Genomic DNA, 24,931 nt, shown 5'->3' on the forward strand with positions numbered 1-24,931 from the left:
TAGAGCTAAATCTATGCTCATATGCTACTGTGCAATAGTATTAGGTTACTGTACAGTTAGCATCACTAAAAAGCTGTGTGCTGGTATTACTGCGAAGTAGTGCCAGTTACTGTGCATTGATATAGTACTTGGTTATGCAAGTACTAAACCTCATGCACAGTAACTACAACACATTAATGAATGTGTAGATGCAGCCACTAAAACCAAAAAGTACTCATTGACTGCAGTGTGCCTTGGATCAGACACCATCTGAACCTGCTTGCAGTGAAAAATGTAAATCTAAATGATGGATGACATAGGCATAGCAAGAAGCTGATCTTCAGATAATTTTGGTTCTTAACATTCCTCTTGATTTTTAATATATGCCAATTGGCTTTGGACAAAAGGCAGTAGCAGAATATTCAGCTTTCTTAAAGATCAAATTAATTTTTGGAATAAAAAATAATTTTATTCTCAGAACTATGTGTTCCTAGTGAGTGGTACAGAACTGTTTATTGAAAAAAAGGGCCTGTTAATGTGAATAGGAGGTCAGTGAGGACATGCCAAATTAAAAATAAATCCCAAAGGTAGGGTTTATTAAAACAAAACAAAACACATAGAGTGAAATATTCTTTATTTGATTTGCTGCAAATATGGAAGCTATAGAAGCTTCTCTTTGATTATTTCACCTGGCAAAGGCCACAGTTTCTCACAGGGCTCCAGGGCAAGTATGGCTATTGCTGATTTACTCTAGGCTTCATTTGTATCAGGAGAGTTTTGCAGTTGCAAACATCAATCAGTGACCTCCCTGAGTGAGTAACGTGCTGCAGTTCTTACTGGTACAACACTATGATTTTTTTCCTGCTGACTATTTAGGTTTTCTCTACCTTCAGGGAGTTCCAAGTCCTCCATCATCCTTGTGAAAGTGATGATTGCCCATCTAAGGTTTACTAGGGTAGGATTTGTTTTTCAGTGTACACAGATCTGCTGTGATTTCTAAATTGCCTTGGAATTTTAGTTTGTTAGAAGGCAGGATTGATCTTCACCCAACTAACACAGCTAACTACATCTACCCTTGTTTATTCCATCTGTTTTCCCTTATAGATTCTAAATGAGCTTTCTTCACTGGAGACACAGTGTGCTAACAGTGTCCTGTAGAAAAGAGTGTTCACTACCACTTTCATCTGGGAAGCAGGATTTTCAGTAGCCATGTGAATATACACTTTGCCAAGTCAAGTCCACCCCAGGCGGTAACTTTGCATAAATTGCTTCTTAATTACTCCACAAATCATTCACTCTCTAGTTAGCCCTTCTGTTAACAGTACAAATTCACATGACTTAGTTTTCCTTTTCCCACTTACATCTGTAACAGATTGATCAATAGTGTCAGCAGGTTTCTTGAAAAAAATGCACCTTTGTCAAACAGCATTCTTCTGAATCACACTCTCATTTTCATGTAGCATAGTATGCTTGTCATTTCTGAATGCCTAAAGTACAAGATAGGAAGGAGTCAGTAGAGGTGTTGTATACTCTTGTAGAATTACAAGTGAGTTAAGATAAAATACCCTGGAAGACAATTGCATAAATCCCATCTCAGGGTCCATTAAAATAATTTGAAATCTCATCAGATAGTCTTAGGAGATACTGCCCAGAGTGAAAAAGCTTTCAACTTTTCAAAGATTCTGGTTATCATTACTTTCTTTTCCACACCTTTATTCCTGTCTCCACACTGTTAATCCTTCCCTTCTTGATTTTTGGCAGGAGGGAGGAATTTGCTGTCTTTGACTCCCAGATTGCCTTTATTTACTTACACTACAACACCTCTACTTCTTCCTATCTTCCCACCCCTCACATTTGACAATGTGTAGACCCCTTCAAACATTACTATCTTAAATCTTTTGCTTCTCCTATCATCTAGTCCTGTCTGCTGAAACTTTTTCTTGACATTTCCATCATTGTCAATAATTCCTTTAACCTCTCTGATAACCCAATGCCTCTGGATGCATGCCTTTTTCCCTATATCAGCAAAATACTTGATAAGATATTATTCTGTGCTCTTTCCAGTAGATTCCCATTCAGTATTTTCAACCTGAACTTCTTCAAAGATTTCATGGCATAGAAATCTTTGAATGAAAAGTGAAGATTCACTAAATAAGTTCCCCTTCCTCACTTGGTCAAATTCACTTGACATTCATGAAAACTTTGTTCAGCAAAGTGTTTTGGAGACAGAAAGAAGGGTGTCATCTTTAAGCTTGGTCCTTTCTTGATTCAAACATCCATTCTGCCCTGCCTGCCTGCCTGCATCTTCTGCATCAAACTGGTTCTTTCTGCATCAAACTGGTTCTTCAATGTATGAACATCTTCCACAGTGTTATTTCTTATAAGTCAATCTTTATTTTTGCACTTTTGAAAGCCAGTCAAATGTCTTTCTGTCCTCTCTACTGTGTTACTGCAGCTCACTTCTTTATGCCTTTTCTAAGTCTCAGACTCCTTGATATCAGCTTTTGCTGGTGCCTCAGCTTTCCTTTTCTCCTGAAACTTCACAATCTGATCATTTAAAAACACCACTCTAAATTTCAGAAATGTAGATACCTCCTATATATTTGGCTATTGGTTTGATTTAGGTAGTAGCATAACCATATTTCCATGTACTATAATGATCTTAGACAATATTCTGCTCCCCTTTCCTTTGTCCCTGTTGGATCCTACATGTTATCTCATCTCTGTCTGTGTGAGAACCCTTTCCTTCACAACTTTTCTAATAGATTTCATGAACATTAGGACTGGAAGGGACTTCGCAAGATCACTGGGTCCAGCCTCCTGCCCCAGGGGCAGGAAGTCAGCCAGGGTCAAATGATCCCAGCAAGATAGGCATCCAAAAGTTTCTCAAAAGTGTCCAGAGTAGGTACTTGCACCACTTCAGGGGGGGAGTCTATTCCAGGCTCTGGGGACACAGACAGTAAAGAAGTTTTTTCTTATGTCCACCCTAAGAGTCTTCCCGGAATTTGTGACTGTTAGACCTTGTCTTCCCTTGGGGTGTCCTGGTGAACAGATGTTCTCCCAGCTCCTGATTCACATCCTGTATATACTTATAGGCAGTCACCAAATCCTCCCTCAGCCTTCGCTTCTACAGGCTGAAGAGTCCTCAGGTACTTTGCATGGTTGCAGGGTGTCGGGGGGGGGGAGGGGAATTTGTGAAGGTGTGGGGGGCTGTGGGTGTGCACATAGGGTTTGGAGCCTGGGTTCCTGAATACCCTGTCAGAATGTTAGGTACTATAGGTCTGGAGTGAGAAGCAGCAGCAGGGTTTGGGGGGCTGTGGCTTGGGAATGAGAGGCAGACACACACACACACACACACACACACACACACACCCCACTTGGCAGGTAAGTACGTGGCGGGGAAGGTGAATGAGGGAGAAAGGGGTGGAGGGGGGCAGATCAAGGTCCCCATGGTGAGGGAGGAAGTGGGGAAGAGACAGGGGCAAGGGCTGGGGTGAATGGGGCCCTGGGGCCAGGGCATGTTGCGAGATGGAGCTACGGCTTATCCCAGGAGGGGGTCAGGGGTGGGGTGCTCCTACTGCTGCACTCACCCCCATGTGATACATGGGGGGCATGTGCCCCCCATGTGTGCATGGGGTGGAAGCAGCCTGCAGGGTCAGGGCTCTTCACCCTGCTACCATTGCCCTGGGAGTCATGTGATGCCATGCTGTGCCTCCCGCTGCTGGGTGGGCAGGGGATGCAGCACAGCCAGTGCGCAACTCCCAGGGCAAAGGCAGTGGGGTGCAGAGCCGTAGCCCACAGTAGCAGCCTACCTCCACCCCACGCACAAATCCAGGGGACAAGTGCCCCTCATGCCTCTCCCAGGGGTGTGCACAGCTGGAGGAACCCCCCCATGCCCCTGGACAAGCTGTGGCTCCATCCCATGACCTGCCCCTGGCCCTGGGGCCCCATTCACCCCAGCCCCTGCCCCGCCTCTGCCCCACTTCCTACCTCACCATGGGGGCCTTGATCTGCCCCCCTATACACCTTCCCTCCCTCACACCCCTTCTCCTTCACAGACTTGCCTGCTGGGTGCTGCTCTGCATGCCACCAGGCTACATTCCTGGTTATATGCAGACTGTGACTGCTTGTCTATGTCTGTGTCTGTACAGGCCCCTCTCACCCTGCTGCAGCTGCCTGGAGCCTGTACCCAGGCTGCCCTGAAGTCCTCTGCACTGCCACCACTGTCCCATGAGGCAGACTGGAGGCAGCGGTGACAGCAGTGGAGCAGAGCCCAGGCATGGGCTCCAAGACCACATGCATGATTAATTCATTAAAAATAATAATGCGAACAATGATTAATGCATTAATCATGCACGCTAATCACAATTAATTGACAGCCCTACAAATTACATATCTCAGGTGTGGTAACACTGTGAGATACCACCAGCATAAGCACTTGGCCTTCAGTTATAGGCACTTAGACACAGACTTGGCATTCCACTGTTTGCCTTACAATACACTTGGCCTACAGCTTCATATTTTGCAGTGTCACTGAAATCTATCACTTGCTGTATTTCATTGCATAAGAAATGCTGAGAGATTGTTGCAGAGACTTTTAACTGGGAAGGTGGGGAAGGGGGAGTTGTGATCTTCTATTGATACAATTATGCGTGTAGCCTAGAGTAAATGTTGGGTCATCTGCTAAGATTGGAAACTCTGCTTGACCTTTTTATACTACTCTCTTTCAGTGTTCATCCAAGATCATATACAGTTTGAAAGTTGTATAATCAGTGTACTATTTTCCCCTTCAGTTATTAACAATACTGAAAATTTTGCTTTCCAATTTCTTCATATATTGAAAAAAAAGAGAAATACACATATTATGAACCTCTCATGGGAAGAGATATAAATTCTTCTTTTTGAAAATACATTAAAAACATCATCCCCAAGCAGTCCATTCATGTCTGAATGAATCCCTACACATCTCCTAGATCTCAAAAACACTGACTGGAAATAATTTGAGTCCTTCACATTTCCAGATCTCCTCTTAATCCCAAACATTTCCCTCCTTATCCCATCCAAGCAGCATAAAGATTTCTAAACCCACAATTGATGAAACATAACATGGGAACCACTTCTAGCTGCCAAAATCCCCTTGTTTTTTGTAAACAATTGGAACAATTAGAAATAGGCCTTTTGCATTTGGTGCTGTATTGTTTGTTTTCTAAGAACTGAAAATATCTTCATTCAGTGAAATATTATCTTCAAATTATGACTAGCAAGGGTTAATTTTTCAAACGCATAAAAAATGCATGTACCAGATCACTTGTTATTAATTAAAATCCAAGTTTTCAACATTGCCCAACTCAGTTTACAGTGGCTATCCAAAACATGATCATATTATAAATCAATGTATAAATCAACCTTTAAAAATGAGAGGAACACATAAAAAAAATCAGTTTTAGTCATCCAATTGAAAGCCAAGATATGTTCTTTTTCAGAAACCCATAATCTTAATCATGAACAATACAAATCCAAAAGTGAATGCATTTTAGAAGGTAGCATGATTAAGGGTGAGGTTCGTGTTAAAAGAGGTGTCTTCTTACAGACAAACCAGAAATTCCTGTAGTGGACCTGGAGTCAATGCACTGTACTTAAGTATTTAATTATGGCGAATCACATACATCATTCATTTTATATAACTGCATCAGATTTGTCTTACACAATGTGGTTAGATGGAATGTGATGTACCTTCACACTTGCATCTATCCTTTTCACAATGTGACTTGTCTTGTTAATTATGAACATTATAAACAGTGCCCTCTTGGGATATTTGAGGGGTTTTTTTAACCAAAAAATACAAGAAACAAATGCTTTCAGAGAATTCTGTTATATGTTATGCACACACCACACACATTTTTACACATTTATAGACACACAACATAGAGTTACAGACATATCATAGTGGTATAATTTGTTTATATGCTTCTTTTTGGCTTAATCTATCTCTCAGAATCTTTTGGTTCACATCTTAGAACAAGCCCTCTTTATGATGCCTTACAAGCCATAGTAATTTATTATTCTACTTACCTCCACAGGTCAGAAATAATAAGAAAACAGTGATTTGTAAAATCTGTCTAATAGCTGTCTCCAAGAAACTGATGCCAGAGGGGACTGAATCTAATAGTCTCAATTTCCTACCTTATTTTAAGTGGACACAATTTGAATGCATGAAGTGGAGTACACGTATTTTTTTATTTAAGAATTACATCTTTCAGAGGTAGATGCCTTCTGCCTCAAAAAAGATTGGGTGAGTCAATTTACATATTTCTACAGGAGAGCCCTGGATTTCCTCCAGCATATAGAGGGTGGGTGGAACAAGAAAATGGCTAACTTTATCACTGGCTTTTTCAGTCCTTCCAATACAAACTTCAGGATTATAGGAAGATTTTTTTTTCAGTTTTCTACATATACAGCATTGCATTAACATGACTAAAGCAGGAATCAAATATTGCTTGTAAAATATAAAGGAGAGTTATATGCTAGCTGAAAAAACCTCATCAAAGGATTGGTTATTTCAAGATAAAACACAGTGGACTCATCTACACAGTGGACTCATCACATGCATATTTATGCGAAGGAATAAACTCTGGGTCTTATTTTTCAAGAGTTTATTGTTCCTGGCACACTGTTTGTATGTGTGCCTGGGACCGTAGCACATTGATCCAGGTTCGAGCATCCCTGGCTAGCTGGGGACCCCAGAGATCAGTTTGTGAGCCACAGGCTCCTCCCTTCAGCTCAACATGCTGCAGAGGGGCTGGCTGGGGCATGAGGGTGCTTCAGTATGGGGTATCCAGCAGGCAACCCTGACACTGAAGCATCCTTGTGCCTCAGCCAGATGGGGCAGTGTCTATACATGTGCTCCTGCAAAGTAAATACAAGTACTATCCTGCTGCAGAATAAATTAGTTTACCCCAGCCAAATAGGCATACACGTATAGAAGCATGGCATTTCCTGCATAGCTAATTAGTCTACTGCGCCATAAACATCTCATTGAGTTGTGCCCAGTGTGTCTCATTTTTTGCCTTTGCAGGAAGCAAACTAGCATCCTTTAGTAGCCCAATCGAAGTGTTTAGTTGCACAAAACATATAAGATAGAACATATTTAACTCTTAGTGCTCCAGATGTGAGATAAGGCAAGGATCATACTTGTGGATTACTTGTGTCTATTTTTTTTTTGGTTGTAATTCATGTGTTCTGAGAATGCAGGAAGTACTTGTCTCAAAACCTGTAAGTTTTAAGTCTATAGGCATATGTAACTATAAGGCAAAAAAAAATGAAAACTGTTTTGTCAGATAAATAAACTTTTACAATTACTCTAAGCTTTGATGAACCACCCTTGGTGCAGGAAATATTTGGTGCAGAATCCTTCACAAGATTCCATCCATTTTATAGACAGCTCAATATCAGATAGTTTAAAGCTAGATAATAGGGCCCGCTAATACTGCCATGCAAAACATATGGAAATGAACTCCATTGAACTAAATCTATTTTTTGTGCAAAACTGTAAGGATTAACAGAGTTAATCCTTCAGAGTCTGGAGCACAGAGGATTTATAAATGGAAATTGTCAGTGATTTAAGTGTATTGTGTTTTGTTACTGACAGAAAGTTACATCACTGTGGGAGATAGTTTGAAAAGTAAGAAAAAGTTTAAACAGCTTTGTCACATTGTAAATCACATTGTAAATCTACGTTACACCATCTATTAAATAGCATATGAGTTATCATTTGCTATCCAGGTCTTAGTGGGTAGGCATGTGCAACAGAGCATCTAATTTATGCCATTAGTGGCCATCTAAGCTTTGATGCCAAATACTCTTCCTGTCCATGTCCTGGAGGTAGCCTCTGAAAGTGAGGACCAATAATAGTTCAAAGTAGATTTGAAGGGAACATAAATGATCCATTCCTGTTATAAGATTTAAAAATTCAAGAAAAAGTGGCCTGTTTTTTGAAGGTTCTGAGCAACTTTCTCTGTCTTTAGTAGGAATTTGGAGTATTCTGTACATCTGAAAATCAGGATTTTATTTTGGTACCTAAATATGTGGTGTTTGATGACCATATTTGAAATTTTGATACTCATGGTGACATATTTCACGTTTCACCTTTCTTCACTGTAAGCTTAGTGAGAGGAAGCAGGTCAGCAGAGACAAGGGAACCTTTTGGGACCAAGGGGCAGTGGATAGGTCAAGTTACATGAGAGTCTGATAGGGAAGGTCTGTTTGGAGAGAGGGGCAGGAAAAGAGAGGTGGCAGATTAAAAGACCCAGAAAAATGGCTGGAGGACATCAAAATGCTAGAGCCACTGCCATTGCCAGCTCTTCCTCTGCTTGCACCTGCGAGGTACCTGCCCAGGCAGGACTGCTCACCATTGAGGATTCCACCTGGGGTTTGGTTTGGCACTGTGGAGTCTGCAGCTTGCAGGTTTCTTCCAGTTACAACCAGGTGGGGGTGTGCCTGTGATGTGAATGGTGCCTCTGAGTCACGTCCCTCAAGAAGCAGGCAAGAGAGCTATAGGAGGAGATGACAAGACTCCAAAGAATCCTTTGCCTGTGGACTTCATCGATTCAATGTAGGACACCTCTAGGACCCACACCAGGAATCCCCAAAACTGCTGGATTGAGACTACTGTCATCAAGAGGAAGCAATGGATGGTGGTGGTTGGAGACTTGCTTCTGCAGAGGATGGAGAAATCCATCTGCTTGCCTGACCTCTTGTCTCAGTAGGTCTGTTGCTTGCCTGGAGCTTGGATCTGGGAACTCATAGAAGGATTACCAAGACTCATCCAGCCTTCTGACTACTACCCCATGCTGCTCATCCATGTGAGCACCAATGATACTACTGAGGGGGGAGTGGACCTTGAACAGATTGAAAGGTGTTGGGAGCAAGGGTGAAGGGGACAGGGCTCAGATAGTATTGTCCTCAACCCTTTCATTCAAAGGTAAAGGCCCAGGCAGGAGTTGATGCACAGGTGGTGTCACCAGCAGGGTTTTGGCTTCTTAGTCTGTGGGACATTGTTTAAAGAAGAAGGATTTCTAAGAACAGATGGGATCCACCTGATGAAGAGAGGGAACAGCATCTTTGCAGGCAGTCTCATTAACCTACTGAGGAAGGTTTTAAACTAGATTCACTGGGGGATGGACACCAAAGCCCTGAGGTAAGTGGGTAAGTGGGTGACCTGGAAAAAGCATAAGCAAGAGGAGGCAACAAGCAAAGCCTTCTTATTCTTCCTGAGAATGTAAGGCAATTGGCTAGTTACCTCAGATGTCTCTACCATGCATGGAGCCTGGGAAACAAGCAGGAGGAATTGGAAGTCCTTGCACAGCCGTGGAACTATGACATGGTTGGAATAATGTAGACTTGGTGGGATAGCTTGTATGACTGGGGCACTGTCATGGATGGGCACAAACTGCTTAGAAAGGACAGACAGGGGAGGAGGACAGAGGAGGAGGAGTTGCACTGTTTGTAAAAGAGCTATATGATTGCTCAGAGCTCCAGTCTGAAACTGGAGATAGGCCTGATGACAGTCTCTGGGTTAGGGTCAGAAGGGAGAGCAACAAGGGTGATATCATGTTGGGTGTCTGCTATAGACCACCAGACCAGGAGGATGAAGTAGATAAGGCTTTCTTCAGACAGCTAGTCCAAGTTTTCTGATCACAGGCCACAGTTCTCATAAGGGACTTAAATCACCCTGACATTTGCTGGGAGGGCAATGCAGCAGTACGCAGGCAGACCTGAGAGTTTTAAGAGTGAGTTGGGGACAACTTCCTGGTGGGGAATGTAGAAGCAGATGGGAACTTGGGCAGTAGTGACTACAAGATTATTGAGATCAGGATCCAGAGGAAAGGAAGGATGAAGAGCAGCAGAGTAAAGGCCCTGGACTTCAGAAAAGCATACTTTGACTCACTCAGGGAGCTGATGGGCAGGATCCCTCTGGGAGACCAGTCTGAGTGGAAAAGGTGTCCAGAGAGCTGGTTGTATTTTAAAGAAACCTTACTTAAGGCACAGGAATGAACCATCCCAATGCACAGAAAGACTAGCAAGTATGGCAGAAGGGCAGCTTGTCTTAGTAAGGAGCTCTTTGGTGAGCTAAAACACAAAAAGCAAACGTACAAGTAGAAAATTGGACAAATGACTAGGGAGTTGTATTGCTTGGGCATGCAGGGGTGAAATCAGGAAGATCAAAGCACAATTGGAATTGCAAGGCAAGTGAAGGCTAAAAAGAAGGGTTTCCTACAAGTATGTCAGAAACAAGAGGAAAATTAGGGAAAGTGTGGACCCTTACCAAATGGGGGAGACAACCTAGTGACAGATGATGTGCAAAAGGCTGAACTAATCAATGTCTTTTTTACGTCAGTCTTCACAGGCAAGGTCAGCTCCCAGACGACTGCATCTGGCAGCTCAGTTTGGGGAGGAGGTGAACAGCAGACAGTGGCAAAACAGCAGGTTAGGGACTATTTGGAAAAGCTGGATGTCTGCAATTCCATGAAGCTAGATGCAATGCAACTGAGGTCTACTGAGGGAATTGGCTAATGTGATTGGAGAGCCACTGGGTGATTTAAGTCTATGATTCTACGGTTTTCTTTAGTGGTTCTCTGCTGATTTCCCCTTGCTCAGGCTCCTGATGTGGAGGCCCAGGTCTATATCCAATCCTACTGACTTTTTCTAGAATTCAGTAATTTCACTTTAGGGCTACCTCATTCATATTGCTCTAGAAGCTTCACTTTCTTAAAATGTCACTACTGCTCCCTACTTTGCATGCACAGATTAAAAAGCTGGATCTCCTACTTCATTTCACAACTTCTTTGCACATTGACAAGGAATGCACAAAAAGTTGAAACACATAAAGGAATAATTGGTAACATAAATTATTACCAAGAATTGGTAAATAGAAGGCACCATCTTCCAGAAAGTACAATAGAAAACCAAATACTCAATAAATTATGGGTCCCCTGGCCTCTTACTTCCCATATTGTGAACATGGGTAGCAATAGAAATACTTTTCAGATGCAAGCAGAAGCAATACGAGAGATTTCCAGGTGCACAGGTTAGCCAACAATAATCGAGATAGATGAAGGAAATCACTTTGGGAGCCAGTGTCACCCGCTAGTTATGACTAACTCCTTGGCTTGATGAAGCCAGCGTGACACAGTTGGCCAATCCATCAAGAAATGACATTTGCTGTCTGCTTCAGAAGTTGGTTGGCTTTGGAAGAACATGCTATTCCATATAATCCCTTTGATATCAATGGGAGTTCTCATGGTATCAAATACTATGACAGGTATTTGCAGGATTAGTCACACGAAACATAAAGAAATCAATGTATTTATGATTTACAAGCAGGACTACAAAACGTGTTGTCTTTATTCAAATAATATTTGATGCTAGTGAGACTATAGCATTTAATAGAAAACTTACAAAATTATGTAGGGGTTTTTAACTATCATCACACATTTAATAGAAAATTTTGTTCCTCTGATAAACATTTAGATAATTTCAGCAATAGAAAAAAATAATGGGAGGATAATATGTAGGGGAAAATATAATATTAATTATTATAATATTCTCTATTAACTCAAACCATTATTTACAGCTGTAAGTCCTTTGACTTGAGCATAGTAATGAAAGTGAAGAATTTGGCCTACTATAAGTACTTGGAGAAGCTTCTGTTGAACTATGACTAGATCATCGCCATTCATTTAATCCCTGTTTCATTCTATAGGACATGTAAATAAAATAAGGACAGTTCTGCTTGAATATGAGCCAGAAAATGTGTTCCTATATTTTTCCTGTTAAACAATGACTGGGTGAAACTTGGTCCTTCTTTGAACTTGCCAGTGATGCAAGAGTCATCAATAATTAACTGAAGAGTTAAAGTTTTCTCATAAACTACATATGAATAAGTAAATGAGTTTATGCTACAATGTTCAGATAAAAGAGCTTAACCTGATATCAGTGTAAATCAGGAATACTTCAACTTGAATTTGTAGAGTTGCACTTACGCAAAACTAGGAGAATGAGATCAGAATCAGGCCTGAAGTTGTTAGTCATTAACCTGCATTATTAGTAGCAACTGCTGCCAAGTAGTTTTCATTCTTCCCTACATGAAACTTTGTTTCAAAGCCAAGATTTAAATAGCCTTAATTGATTATACATAATTGCTATGTATGCTTTATAAGCCTGTGTGATAGGAAAAAATATGTTCTTTAGTTACAAAAGCCTTGGATGTGAAAACAACTTCCCTCCCTGTTTTCAAGAGAGTTTGATGGGGTATTTTATAAATACCAGCAACCCCCTCTTAACACTGTTTCACTTAGTGTTGTTTCACTATAACTCTTGTTTTACATTGATACCTGATTCCACTTACCGCTCAGCAAGTTTTGTTATATCACTCACAGGCATCGTACAGCTGCCACTAAAACTGACACTAATTCTGACAGCCCTGATTCTGGTGATTTTGGTGGCTTTAGAAAGTGATTTTGATGGCTTTAGAGTGATTTTGGTGCCTTCAGAAAGTGAAAAGTGAAAGTGAAATTTGGTTTCACTTAACACATGGTTTCACTTAACGCTCAGTTTTTCAGGAACCAATTAAGAACTCTAAGCAGGGCTGGCCTGTACTTAAATGAATACCTAACAATAAAAAAGGAAGCCCCATTTTATTATCATCTTTATTATATTCCCAAATTTATTAGGGATTTAGATATCCAAATATCACTATCACTTTTTTATTAGAAGTAATAGCAATGTTAGACACTAATAGTCATCAAGGTTGTAACTTGCAGCGCCATTTGTTTGATTTGCTTTCACATCAATTGCCAAGATTTTAGAATCTGTGTAGTGATAATTTGAATGTAAAGTTCTACATATTTGGAATATTTTAGTTATTCTAAATACATTACAGGCGACCCTTGCCATTCTCTGGGTATACATTCCTGTGATCCCCGCAAATGGTGACATTCACGAATAGGGCATTGTGTTCATGAACGCAGTCTGCCTCCATGAATGCAGTGCCCCTGGTGGCTGGGGCGGGGGGGGCATATGGCTCTGGTGGTGATGGTGGGAGCCCAACAGCAGCATCAGGAGCCTGGCGGCAGCAAGCGTGGAGCTCCCTAGGAGCTCTGGTAAGTGTTTAAAGTGTATTTGAAATGCGGGTTCGGCATTCGCAAATATTTGAGACTGCGAATGCTGAACCCGTGAATACCGAAGGTTTTCCATACAGTAGTAATTATCAGGGACATATTAGGGTATAATTCTGCTTTTACTTAGTGTCATAAATCAGAAGTAACCCTATTAATATCATTAAAGGGCTGTAAAGACACAAGGGAATCAGACCCTTTATCCTTTCTTTAGATTGGCTTCACCTCTGTTATTTACACATATGAATATGGCATGATGGGATCAGCATCCTAATCTGTTAAATTTGAAGTGGATTATGACAATTCTAACTTTGTCATAGGAACTTTGTTATTAGAATTAACCTGTCACAGGGCTTCATCAGACATTATTTTCTGATTAACTAACTGTGACGGTCAAAGTATTTTCCTAGCAGTATACTGAGAGTGCAGTATTCTGGAGGATTACCAAAAATACTGTAAACTATTGCTGGATATTTTACAGAACCCAGAGCACTTTCTATGAATGCCTGCAGACGGTATTGTTTTAAGGAAGGTGTGCTTGAATCATGATTTTGGATTCATTAAAACTTTAGGGGTTTAGAATTAAATTCTAAATCCTGATCTGGAGCCACCTTAAATAACCAATTTCTAATTTTAATTTGAGCCAAGAGAGAAAGAGAAACTGTAGATTTCTTGTTTTGTGGAGTGAGTCCCATCTATTTTTTTGGTTTATTATAAAAAATTATGTCATCCCACTGTTCTATATAAGTTAAATACAAGGGTAGTGGCTCTATTACTCTGTAATAGAAATATCAGTTACTCAAGTATATGAACAGACATATGCTGTATTCTAAATAACCAAAGTAGATGTACAAATCATCTATTTGCTGATAAAAATTCAAACCCCATATGATTCATTGTGCTTTTGGGAAATACAGTATAATTTGGATGCTGCTTTTGTTTCCATTGCAGTCAATTCCAATTGTTTTCTCAGGGAGTTTTTCAGGGACTGAACATTTACAGCATTTAATTGAATTGATACTTACAAAGAGATTATGTGTTACAGCAAGTAATATAAGTATATGTCTCTGTCATTTAAGACCACTTCTAAAAGTCAGTCAAGAAACTGTAAACCCTCTAAATTTAGGAACTGGAAAAACAGAAGTCCAGAAGCAAAAAACGAACACATACATTATATTCTGATACCTGACTTGCTTTTTTGTGTGTCTCAATTTTTTTTCAGCCTGCAAATTTACAAAAGCAACTACAGTAAATTCTAGACCCAACTCCTTGCCTATAATGTAATCCCTATGCATTTGAAATCTCTGTATGTTGAATATGTTGCTATTGACTTTCAGATCTAAAATTAGAGCTGATATAAAACAATTCAGGGCTTTTTTTGTTGATTTCAAAACTATTTCACAGAAAAAATAATAACATTCAAAGAACATGGCTGTGATTTCAAATTAATTTAAAAGACACATTTTGCTTCACTGTTAGGAAAATAATTAAAGAAATAAAAGTCTTTTCTTCAGGTGTTGGAAATGTTAGTCAAGGAGCTTGTTTACTTCAGCATATGTATGTGTGTATTTTTTAATCAAATGCATATGTTGGGGGGGTTGCACACATACACACAGTGTATATATATCTATATATGTATAGATATATCTATAGGTAAGGAGCTTGTTTACTTCAGTATATGTGTGTGTGTGTTTTTTTTAATCAAATGCATATGTTGGGGGTTACACACATACATACACGCATGCACATACACTATAGATATATATAACATTATATATTACAGATATAGATATAGTGCGTGTGTGCATGTGTGTATGTGTTTAACCCCCCCAACATATGCATTTGATTAAAAACACACACACACACACATATATATATATATATATATATATATATATATATAAAATCACATATCACTTGGGCTTTTTTAACCAAATATATATAAACAAGCTCCTTAACTAATGTTTCCATATATACTAATCTTTCCATATATATATATATATATATATATATATATATATATATATATATGAAGTTAGTCAAGGAACTTGTTTATATATATTTGGTTAAAAAAACACAAAAGTGATATGTGATTATATATGTATATAATCACATATCACCTTTCTCACTTCTTGACTGACTTCCACTTGAATCAGTAGAGTTGCACTTGGATAAAACTGGTGGGAATGAGATCAGAATCAGGCCTGAAGTTGTTAGTCATTAACCTGCATTACTGGTAACAACTGCTGCCAAGTAGTTTTCAGTCTTCCCTACATTAAACTTTGTTTCAAAGACAGCCTTAATTGATTTTACAAAATGTCTATTATGCTTTATAGGCCTGTGTGATAGGGAAAAATTATGTTCTTTAGTTACAAAAGCCTTGGATGTGAAAACAACTCCCTTTCCCTGTTTTCATATATATTTCAACACAGCGTAACACATTTTATCTAGACCATTTATCAGAGCCAATACAACTACACTCATTTTTCAAGTGTTAAGACAAGTGATTATTTAAATATTGTTTGCAATGTTAATATTTCTTCCTTTTTCATTTTTATTTTTAGAAGTGCTGTAAAAACAAGATCTGTTTTTCTCTCCAAAACACATAGTTAAGAAATGAGAGTGACTTTTGATTTAACACTGTATATTTTACTCTGTTCTAGTTAAACTGTACATAATTTTGATTAGGATAATACTCCTAAGCATGTTCTGATCAGCACTGGATTCAGGTCACTGGTAATCTATATAATTAAGAATGTAAATAAAACACTTTTATTGCTATTTGTAGGTAACATTATCTGCCTGAAGCTGCCCAAGCATTGCAAGAAGGGAAACAAATGCAGACCCAAAACAAATCCCTAGAGAGCTTACTATATTTTTTAAAGTTTAAAATAAAAAGAGAGAGATTCCGTTTGCATACTCCCAAGAAAAAATGGTGCATGTTCATATGATTTCAGTGCACTTCTTAAAGTTCCAGCTGAGGCTTGTTGAGTATGCAAACCATATTGTACTTCTAATTCTGCTGTTTAGAGTGTGAGTGACAAGGTTATGTTGTATGTGCAATAACTATGGTTATGCTAAATGAAATTACAAAAAATATATGGATTATGCATGTATATGTATAGTTATCTAATGTATGTAATTTTGACACGTATAGTCAAAATGCTAGATGATGATCATGATGAACTAAATGTAATTTATCTACAACATCGGCAGGCTATGGAGTAAATAGAAAAGCAAAAGTCAGTCAGAGGTGATTACGAAGTAATATCCATCAAACATGGACATTCTTTTGATAACCTAAAATTTTGGAAACTTCCTTGAAAAAAGCTGTGTACAGTAGAGATTACATATCAGGCTAAAAACTTATAGTCAAGGTTAGCATGTGATCTACCTTCATGCTTATCCATCTTGCCAAACTCCCAATGTCTGTGTTTGAGTCTTGCAAGAATATGCACGACTTCTGTAACTATCCTGAAATTCAGACTAGTTTTGCCCTGGCTCATAATCCTATGCCATACCAAGTTTCATGCAAACATGGAATGAGCTTTGTATGAATCTGCTCTTTTGCTAGGGGTACTGAGAAAGACTGAAAAATTAACCTCAAATCTAAGCAATACTTTGCATTTACAAGCCAGTTTCATGTGGTTTTGGGACTTATTGAAACATAAATGAAAATACCTAACAAATTAAAATGGAAAAAAAGCAAAAGGGATAGGGAGAAGGAGGTTTATGAAACACTCTGCAAACTGAAATTATGGAGGCTAATGAATATAGAGAAAGTATTTAGAAAGTGAAGAAGATCTGCCCTGGCTGGAGCTAAAATATACAGTCGCCTGCATATGTCCCAAATTATCAAATGAAACAAAAACAAAATGAAAAGCTTTAAGACATTGCAATAGGTAATGTGAGTTTTTGTAGAGAAATACTCCCAAGTTAGAACTATTTTCAGTATGATTCAATGTTAGCAACCCATAGGCCCAGTCCTTTTCCTACTGATCTAATTGAAAACAGGATTGGACTCTTTTTCATCCCTTCTGTGTCATTCAGGGCATACATATCCATAACATCCATGTCATGCCAAAAAAGAGAAAAATATACCACAATTCCAAAACCATTATAAGGACCAGAGTTTCACAGTAACAGCAATTTCTAAATAATTTTCCTTGGCATTTATTCCAATCAGATCATTTCCATTGTTGGGTCCTTCCATTGATGCATGATCTACTATATTACATTCAAATGTCTTGCCTTCTCCAAGGCCCTTAATATATCTACCTCTTTTGTTAACTTGTGTCTGACCACCCTCATGATCATGAGCTACATAAAAATTGTAAATTTGGCAACCTGTTTTCCTCCTGTCCCACAAATACTTCGTTTGAAGTCAACCCAATGATGGGCTATCATCTCTGACCTCAGTAACCAGGCTGACTTACACTTTCCTTTTAATTTCTTTACCTGATTAATTCTTTTAGGTAGTATTTCTTTGCTATCATCCCATCTGTCCTTCAGTTTGGACCCCATCTGCCAAGCCAAATATATATATGTGATTTGTTTTGAAGTATTTTAAATCAAAACTAAAGCTAAAAATGATTGTATGACATTAAAGATAATTGACCTTACACAGAAACTCATCATCTTTCAACATTCTCCATTCCCACAATTTGTCATCCATCACTGTGTAAAATTTCATTTAGACCATAAGGTTTTAGGAGCAGAAATTGACCATTTTTATTTTGCAGATATGCCTGTGCTGTATACATGATGACGACAAAAATGATTAAAATAATAGTAATAATACATTTGCATGGATATGACTACATGATTTATTAATCATATAAAGAAATCTACATTGTCAGTATTGAATACTTTTTTCTCTGTATAATTTATTGCTAATTCAGTAGGATTGTCAATCATAAGGTATAATATTAATAGAACACCAGCATGTCTATGCAATGTTATGAAATACCTCTCCTATTTTTTCCTATCCACTTGACATTTTTTTTAGAAAAATTACAAAATGTCTATTCTCTGAAAGAAAATTATGAGATACAAGTGCTGTAATTTGCAATGAAGAGGAAGAAAAATTGTAATACTTAGAGAGAGTGCCTCCTATCCATAAAAGTCATGAAAGTTCATGCAAAGTCATGGCAGATTATTAATCCTGTTGCTGCTTAGTGGCAAGACAAAAGGAAAGCTCAGTGGACATGGCTACATGTACATTAATGCACTTTAGTTAATGCAGATTATATCTAGTACCTCCATTGTAAGAACACTTTCACACATGCTCCAGGGCTGGAGGGTGGGGGGAGGCAGTGCTTTAATTAGAGTGGCTCCAAAAGCCGCTCTAATTAAAGCACTGCTGCGTCTCATGTATCAGCATCCCCGTGTTTAAAAATGGTGGCTGGGGTGCTTGAACTAAAGTGCATTCAATGAATGCCCCCACCATTTTTAAGTGTGGGGGTGACGATACACAAGATGTAGGAGGCTCCCAGAGTGTGGTATTAATTAAATCTGCACTAGGCGCAGGGGAAGGGGGAAAGGAGGCTTTAATTAAACTAGCTCCAAGAGCTGCTCTAATTAAAGCACCTAGAGCAGGGGTGTCCAACCTTTTTGAATATGGGGCTGGATCATGAACTTTTTATCACCCAGTGGGTCGGTAAGCCATATTCAAAGACCTCACAGAAAGCGATATCACATCACCCCCCAAAATGAAAGTACAGTGTTTACTTTCATTTCCTGTTGCAGCACCTCGGGCCTCAGAAAACAGCTTGGAGGGCCACACGGCAGCCCGTGGGCTGTATGTTGGACAAGCCTGACCTAGAGTCTTACATGTATCAGTGTCCCCATGCTGAAAAATGGTGATGAGGCACTTTAACTAAAGCTGTTCAAATGAGCTTTGGTTAAAGTGCCCTGCTGCTGCCATTTTTCAACGTGGGGATGCTGATGCATGTGATGCTGGAGTGTGTTGGAGCGCAGTAATTTCCATGCTCCAGCAGACTTGATTAACTGAGTCTGCTCCAAAATGCTGTAATTACAGCACATTGGAGCAGTCTTGATACACATGTATAGGTAAGTGCCCAGAGATACTAAGCAAATGAGCATTAGCCTATTTTAATGTGCATTAACTAAATAGCATAGGTTTTTTAGTGACACTTTAATGTGAATTAAAATAGGCTAATTCACATTAAAGCCCATGTGTAGACACACTGAGTAATTCTCAGCCAAGAGGCTACAGCACCTGGGGATGCCTTGTGATCTTTCTAAGGGTGCTGTGGGATATCACCCACTGTTAGCACAGTTAGGTATGCTAGCATGATTCACAAGATAAACCCAGAAAATTCAAATAGCAAACACATTCTGACCCATTGTGGTCTTTCTGAGTTCTTTTCAACAGAAGAATTGTTCTATGATTTGTCTATAGTAAAAAAAAAAAAAAAAAAAAGTGAAAACAGATGACATTTCCTTATGGGGTGCTTTGAGCCTTAGGAAGGGTGTCTTGAGTCTAAAAAGGTTGAGAACCACTGATATAAGTGTATTGAGTATTCACAGTTTAGAAGTGTTCAGTGTTTGGAGAAGAAAACATTTTCCGTTCACGTAATGCAATTAAAAATATTTAATCAGACAACAGTTTTTTGAAGGAAGGATATTCAACATACGGAGCTCTGGAAGGCAAAATATATGAGGCTTTTAACCACATTAACCTTATGATTGACTCCCTCTGTAAATCAGTTTGTGATGCCACATATAACAGGGCATTACATGGGTATTAGATTGGATTATGATAAGTAGATTGTGCCATTACAGTGCTGTTATGGATGTAAACATAATTAATTTAAATGATAGTCAATAATGAATCTAGTGTTTTTGTATATTTATTGTTTATGAAGGTAGAGAAATTGATCTTGTTCCCATCAATGTCTGGCCTTGCTACCATTATTGAATACATAATGGTGAACATAAATGCAATAAAGTTTTAACAGAAAGCCTAAGATACAGTCAATCAAAGCAATACTCAATCCAAAATGTTATACTGAATAAAGAAGTAGGGCTTATTGCATAACATGTGCTGATGATTCATTCAGTAAAAGGCATTATATTTATGGATAACCCCAAATGGTTTGACCTTTGACTGTTGATTAGACTTGCAGGAATAATTACTAAATTAATTATGGATATTTTGCTTGGGAAATGTTCTAGCCATTGAAGTTTTTCACAAATATATTTGAATTTTACAAAACTGACAACATTTGGCAAATAAATATAGCTTCAAATGTGTCCATTATTTACCATAGTAAATTAATTAATTGATTATGGAAAATACATTTTCATTATTAACCATGTTTCAGAAAATCAAATAGTTCTACATGATCCTTTTCTGCAATCTGAAAAAAGTTCCTTAATTCACTAAAGTTAGCTTTTATTAGTACTGGTAGCATGTGCTAGAAAACAGAATATTCTAGATGCCCACTTTCTTCAAGATGGGTTCATATGTTCTGGCAATCATTTAAAGATACATGAACATTGTGGAATAAAGTGTTGTTTTATTTTCCTCACTGAAACCTTTCCAAAAACAACAGACATTTCCATTGCTAAAGATAGAACACTTCAAAACTGGATAAATATTTCAGTTTACAATAAATAATTTGAAAAATCGTGATTTATCAAATCCTTTGTACTTGTTAACATATTAAAATGTATGACTTCATTCAGATCAGTTAATCCTTTGCCCTCTGTGAAAACTGGCAAACTGGTAAATATACTCTATGCTTTTGAAGTGGCACATACAATGGAATCTGTTTAATTACTGGAGATGTGCTGCATAATTAACATTAAAACATATTAATTTTAGTTAAGAAGTATGATGTTACAACTTGAACACTGAGCTTCGTTATTGTTATACTTTCTGGACGCCTTGCCTGACTTCTTAGATTCACAATGTTTCGCAGGTGCCAATATTATATGTTATTGTAATGCCATCTTTTAAACACTAAGCCTAAATATATATGCATATTGTTGTGTAAAGGTAGCTAAACACCATCTTCTACCTAGTCATCATTTTATATTTTTCATCTGAAATGCTTAAATTCTAGCATAATACCAGGTGTAAAAATACCATAGTTTTGATATATATCACTGTTAAACAAAAGAATGATGTAAAATGAAATACAATAAACTCAATCCTTTTTTTTGACAGATGGGTTTATATTACCAGCTCACCTGAACAATTTGAAGCAGCTTCTATTAGCAAATCTGTTGATCCAGGAAAAATGGTGGCTTCCTCTTTGTAGCAAAGTGAAATGTAAGTAGGATAAAACGGGCAGATGGACACATTCTAGAAGCTTGTAAGGGTTAAGCGTGAAGGTTTAAGTGTCATAGATTCTAAAACACTTGCACAAATCTGTACATCCCACTGATTTTTATGCTATATAAACAATCCACATATCTCTTTTAAAGTTCAATTGCTATTCTGTCATTAGAAAAGCATATTTGTTTCAATAATAGGTCTGATCCTGCATACTGCATGTACTAAGCACTGCCAGATGAAGTTTTGAGTTGATAGGGAAACTAGGATCAGGTCTAATTATATGGGTAATCAATAAATCATATTTTAAATTGTCATTTTTCTCCCTTATATGTTTTTCCATCTTAAGTAGCACCACTTAATTCACCTGCAATAACTATTTATTGTAATTCATTGTGTTTGGAAATTATTTTCCTGAACTATAAGTGTTCCCTGATCCCTGGCTCCCATCCTCCTAACAGGTTTCTGCATGCTCTTCTTTGAATAGGACACTTTCAGTATCTTCTATGGAAACCTTCTATAGGCAGAAAACTTGTAGAAATAGAAAGTTAAATTCTATCCTAAGAGTATGAAAGTTTACTCCAAAAGCAGTATAAATTTGGGGAGAGGGGCAAAGAAGCCTTAAACAGCAAGTATAAACAATAATAAATTACTTTATTAAAAGGGAAGTTTTTTGCCTCTATAAAAATGCAGTTGGTCAGTAAACTTCATTCATTTTAATTCTTAAAATGTGTATATTTGGGGTTTTTTTGTAATACTAACATACAGTTTATATTTATGGCATACGGTTTATTGGAATTGATAGGACAAAGAGTTTCTTAACATTCTTAATCTCATTTACTTCATTATTTCAAAATATCCTGTATTTTTGTCTAGCCCAAATGTTGTGATTTCTAACATTTCAGTCATTGTCTATTTAGTTTCACACTCTTATCTAAAGAAGTAAAGAGCAAACGGAAATTGCATTTTCCATTAATTACCAAAATCTCAACTGATATAAGTTGCAGTATTTCCTTAACTATAACATGTAATAATATATGTTATATATATAGATATAGGTACATAGGTAGATACACACACACACACACACACACACACACACATATATATAAATGTAAAAGTGATTACTAATTCTAAATCCAAATCCTGCTCTCTTCATTAAAGTGTAAATTATATCAAAATATATTTCTATAAAAACATCATTGTATAATAAATATAGTAAAAAAGCATTACTCTATTCAAATGCATTCAATTTAGCCTAAGATCTTAAAAGAAAGGACATTTTTCAGGAATGCATCACAGAAGCTATATAAGCTTTTCCTATACTTATTCCTTTATTTCTTCTAATTATCAAGCTTTCACTCTCTCATTCATTTCAAATTTTTCTTATTCCTCTTCAGTCTTGTGCTCAATCTTAAAAAATAAAAATAAAAAAAAAAAGCATGGTGGGGAAAAGGTCAGTTACTTTTCCTAAGGTAGACAAGGTTATTTGGGTAAATGTGATCTCTTTTTTTAGACCAATTAAATAGTTGGAAAAATGGTTCTTTCCTTTTATTAACAAATGTAGTGGTATCTTTAACTGCAGTTTCTCCAATGTAACTTTTTCTTTCCTGAATATTAGAGGCTAGAAAAATAATTGATTTTTTTAATTTCATTTTTAAGCATACATACATTGATATTAAAAATGTTACTGCTTCCCAAATATATTATTAACAGAAATTGCAAACTTACATTTCACTTACTTTTACATCCATGAACATACATAGAAAACTAGTAGTTATATTCAACGATTACTATAAACTTGAATCTTGGAAGCCCATACAAGTTGGCATCAGTTTTCTTCGAAGGCTAAATGCTAATAACTATTCATTTCTGTATGTGTCCTGTTATGCCTTCCCTTTTGAAGTATGCATTTAATCAAAATCAAACTGTATCATATGCAAACAATCAAGAATCCAAGGCCTTACCTTTACAAGCAAAGCTTGATTTCATAGATGTTATACTTCACTTCCAGAGCGCACACTGCCTTAATGTCTGTGATCAACACTACAGTCACAGCACTAGGCATGACCTCTCTCTCTATATATATACACACAAGCAGTAATAGCAACAAGTGAATACTTAGATTATTACTTCAGCCCCACATTTATCAAGTGATATTACTCATAGAAAGTGATCCTTCAAACAAACATTTAATCTGCACTGAATTGGGAGAGATCTTAATGATATACTTGGATAAAAAAGGAACTTATTGTACAACAGAGCAGATGAAAATAACCAGAATTATTGCACGTACCACTCATTCTGTTAACTATGTAATATACATTGTCATTTTGACGTGTAGACCATTTCTCTTCCTCCATCACCTCCATGTCAATCCAATTCACTTATTTTTGCCAACAATGAAATAAAAAAAAGGAAACATGGAAAGATTGTTATCCTAAATCTGTATTTGCGGAACATTTTAATGCCAGTTGGATTAACCATTGGGAAGATGTTAGACTTGATAAGAGAAGCCCCACTGGCTTTCTGTCTCCCCTAGACAATGAAATCACATAGTTGTGTCTGTGCCTCCCTGTTTTGGATTGTTCTGTTTTAACACATAACAGATTGAGGGCTGCCTACTATTTCTAATTAACTCAAGTTAAACTAATGAGAGAAGGGGAGGGGGAGAGGGGACAGCCAGAAAGAGATCTTGAGTTGGAAAAGATCAAATTACAACTTAAAGGGAATGGGGAAAGGAAAACAGAAGCGAGATACAGTTATACTGCAAAGTTGGTAGTGGGAGGATTGTGTGGTTTTTCTCCTCATTTTAAATAAAAGACAAAGATGGATCAAATAAATATTTTTAAAAATCCAGCATTGTGTGAAACTTGGATTCTTGATTCTTGTCAGGAAATATTTCAGCACTCAGAGAAGAACAGCTCAGATTCCAAAATCTGTACAATGCTGTCTCACCAGGAGTTGTCTTTACCTTGTCCTTCACATCCTGTCCAAATGCTCACAGTTTATTGACATGGGTCTTTTTGTCAACCAAAATTCCATTTATATTTGGTAGAATATGGCTGCTGATTATTCTTTGTGAACTCCTATAAAATGCCAGTAAAACAGTAAGCATGTATTGTTAACCAAATGTTAAATTCAGCTTTCCCTGAGATATCTAAAACAAATACACAACACAGCAAAAAGGTAGTACTAAAGGGTCTTGTTGCAATCCTAATGTGTTGCTTTTACAGATGGAATTAAGCACAATATGCTGATTACGTTAGTGTACACAAGAGATATTTAAGCGAAATATTCATTAGTATCATCATACCTCTGTAGGAAGATAGTCACACACAGGATAAAAAACAGGTACATTAGAGGGTATACTTTGTGTAAGACTTCAGATTTATTGATCTAAATTCAAACTTTGAATGATCCTAAATCATACAAACATAGTTATCCAGGTAAAGTCTATTACTTCATCTAC

At 37.6% G+C, this 24,931-nt stretch overlaps 1 long non-coding RNA gene across 1 annotated transcript; it reads right to left on the minus strand.

Annotated features, from left to right (window-relative positions):
* Positions 1-626: 626 nt before the first annotated feature.
* On the minus strand, positions 627-23,741 carry LOC109280741 (uncharacterized). Its single transcript, XR_002087149.2, has 3 exons — positions 23,427-23,741; positions 17,613-17,678; positions 627-1,466 (listed from the first exon to the last, which is right to left on the minus strand). It is a non-coding gene; the product is annotated as an uncharacterized LOC109280741 (long non-coding RNA).
* Positions 23,742-24,931: the final 1,190 nt, after the last annotated feature.

Source organism: Alligator mississippiensis, chromosome 3 (assembly GCF_030867095.1).
Source record: "Alligator mississippiensis isolate rAllMis1 chromosome 3, rAllMis1, whole genome shotgun sequence".
In the NCBI taxonomy this organism is placed as follows: Eukaryota; Metazoa; Chordata; order Crocodylia; family Alligatoridae; genus Alligator; species Alligator mississippiensis.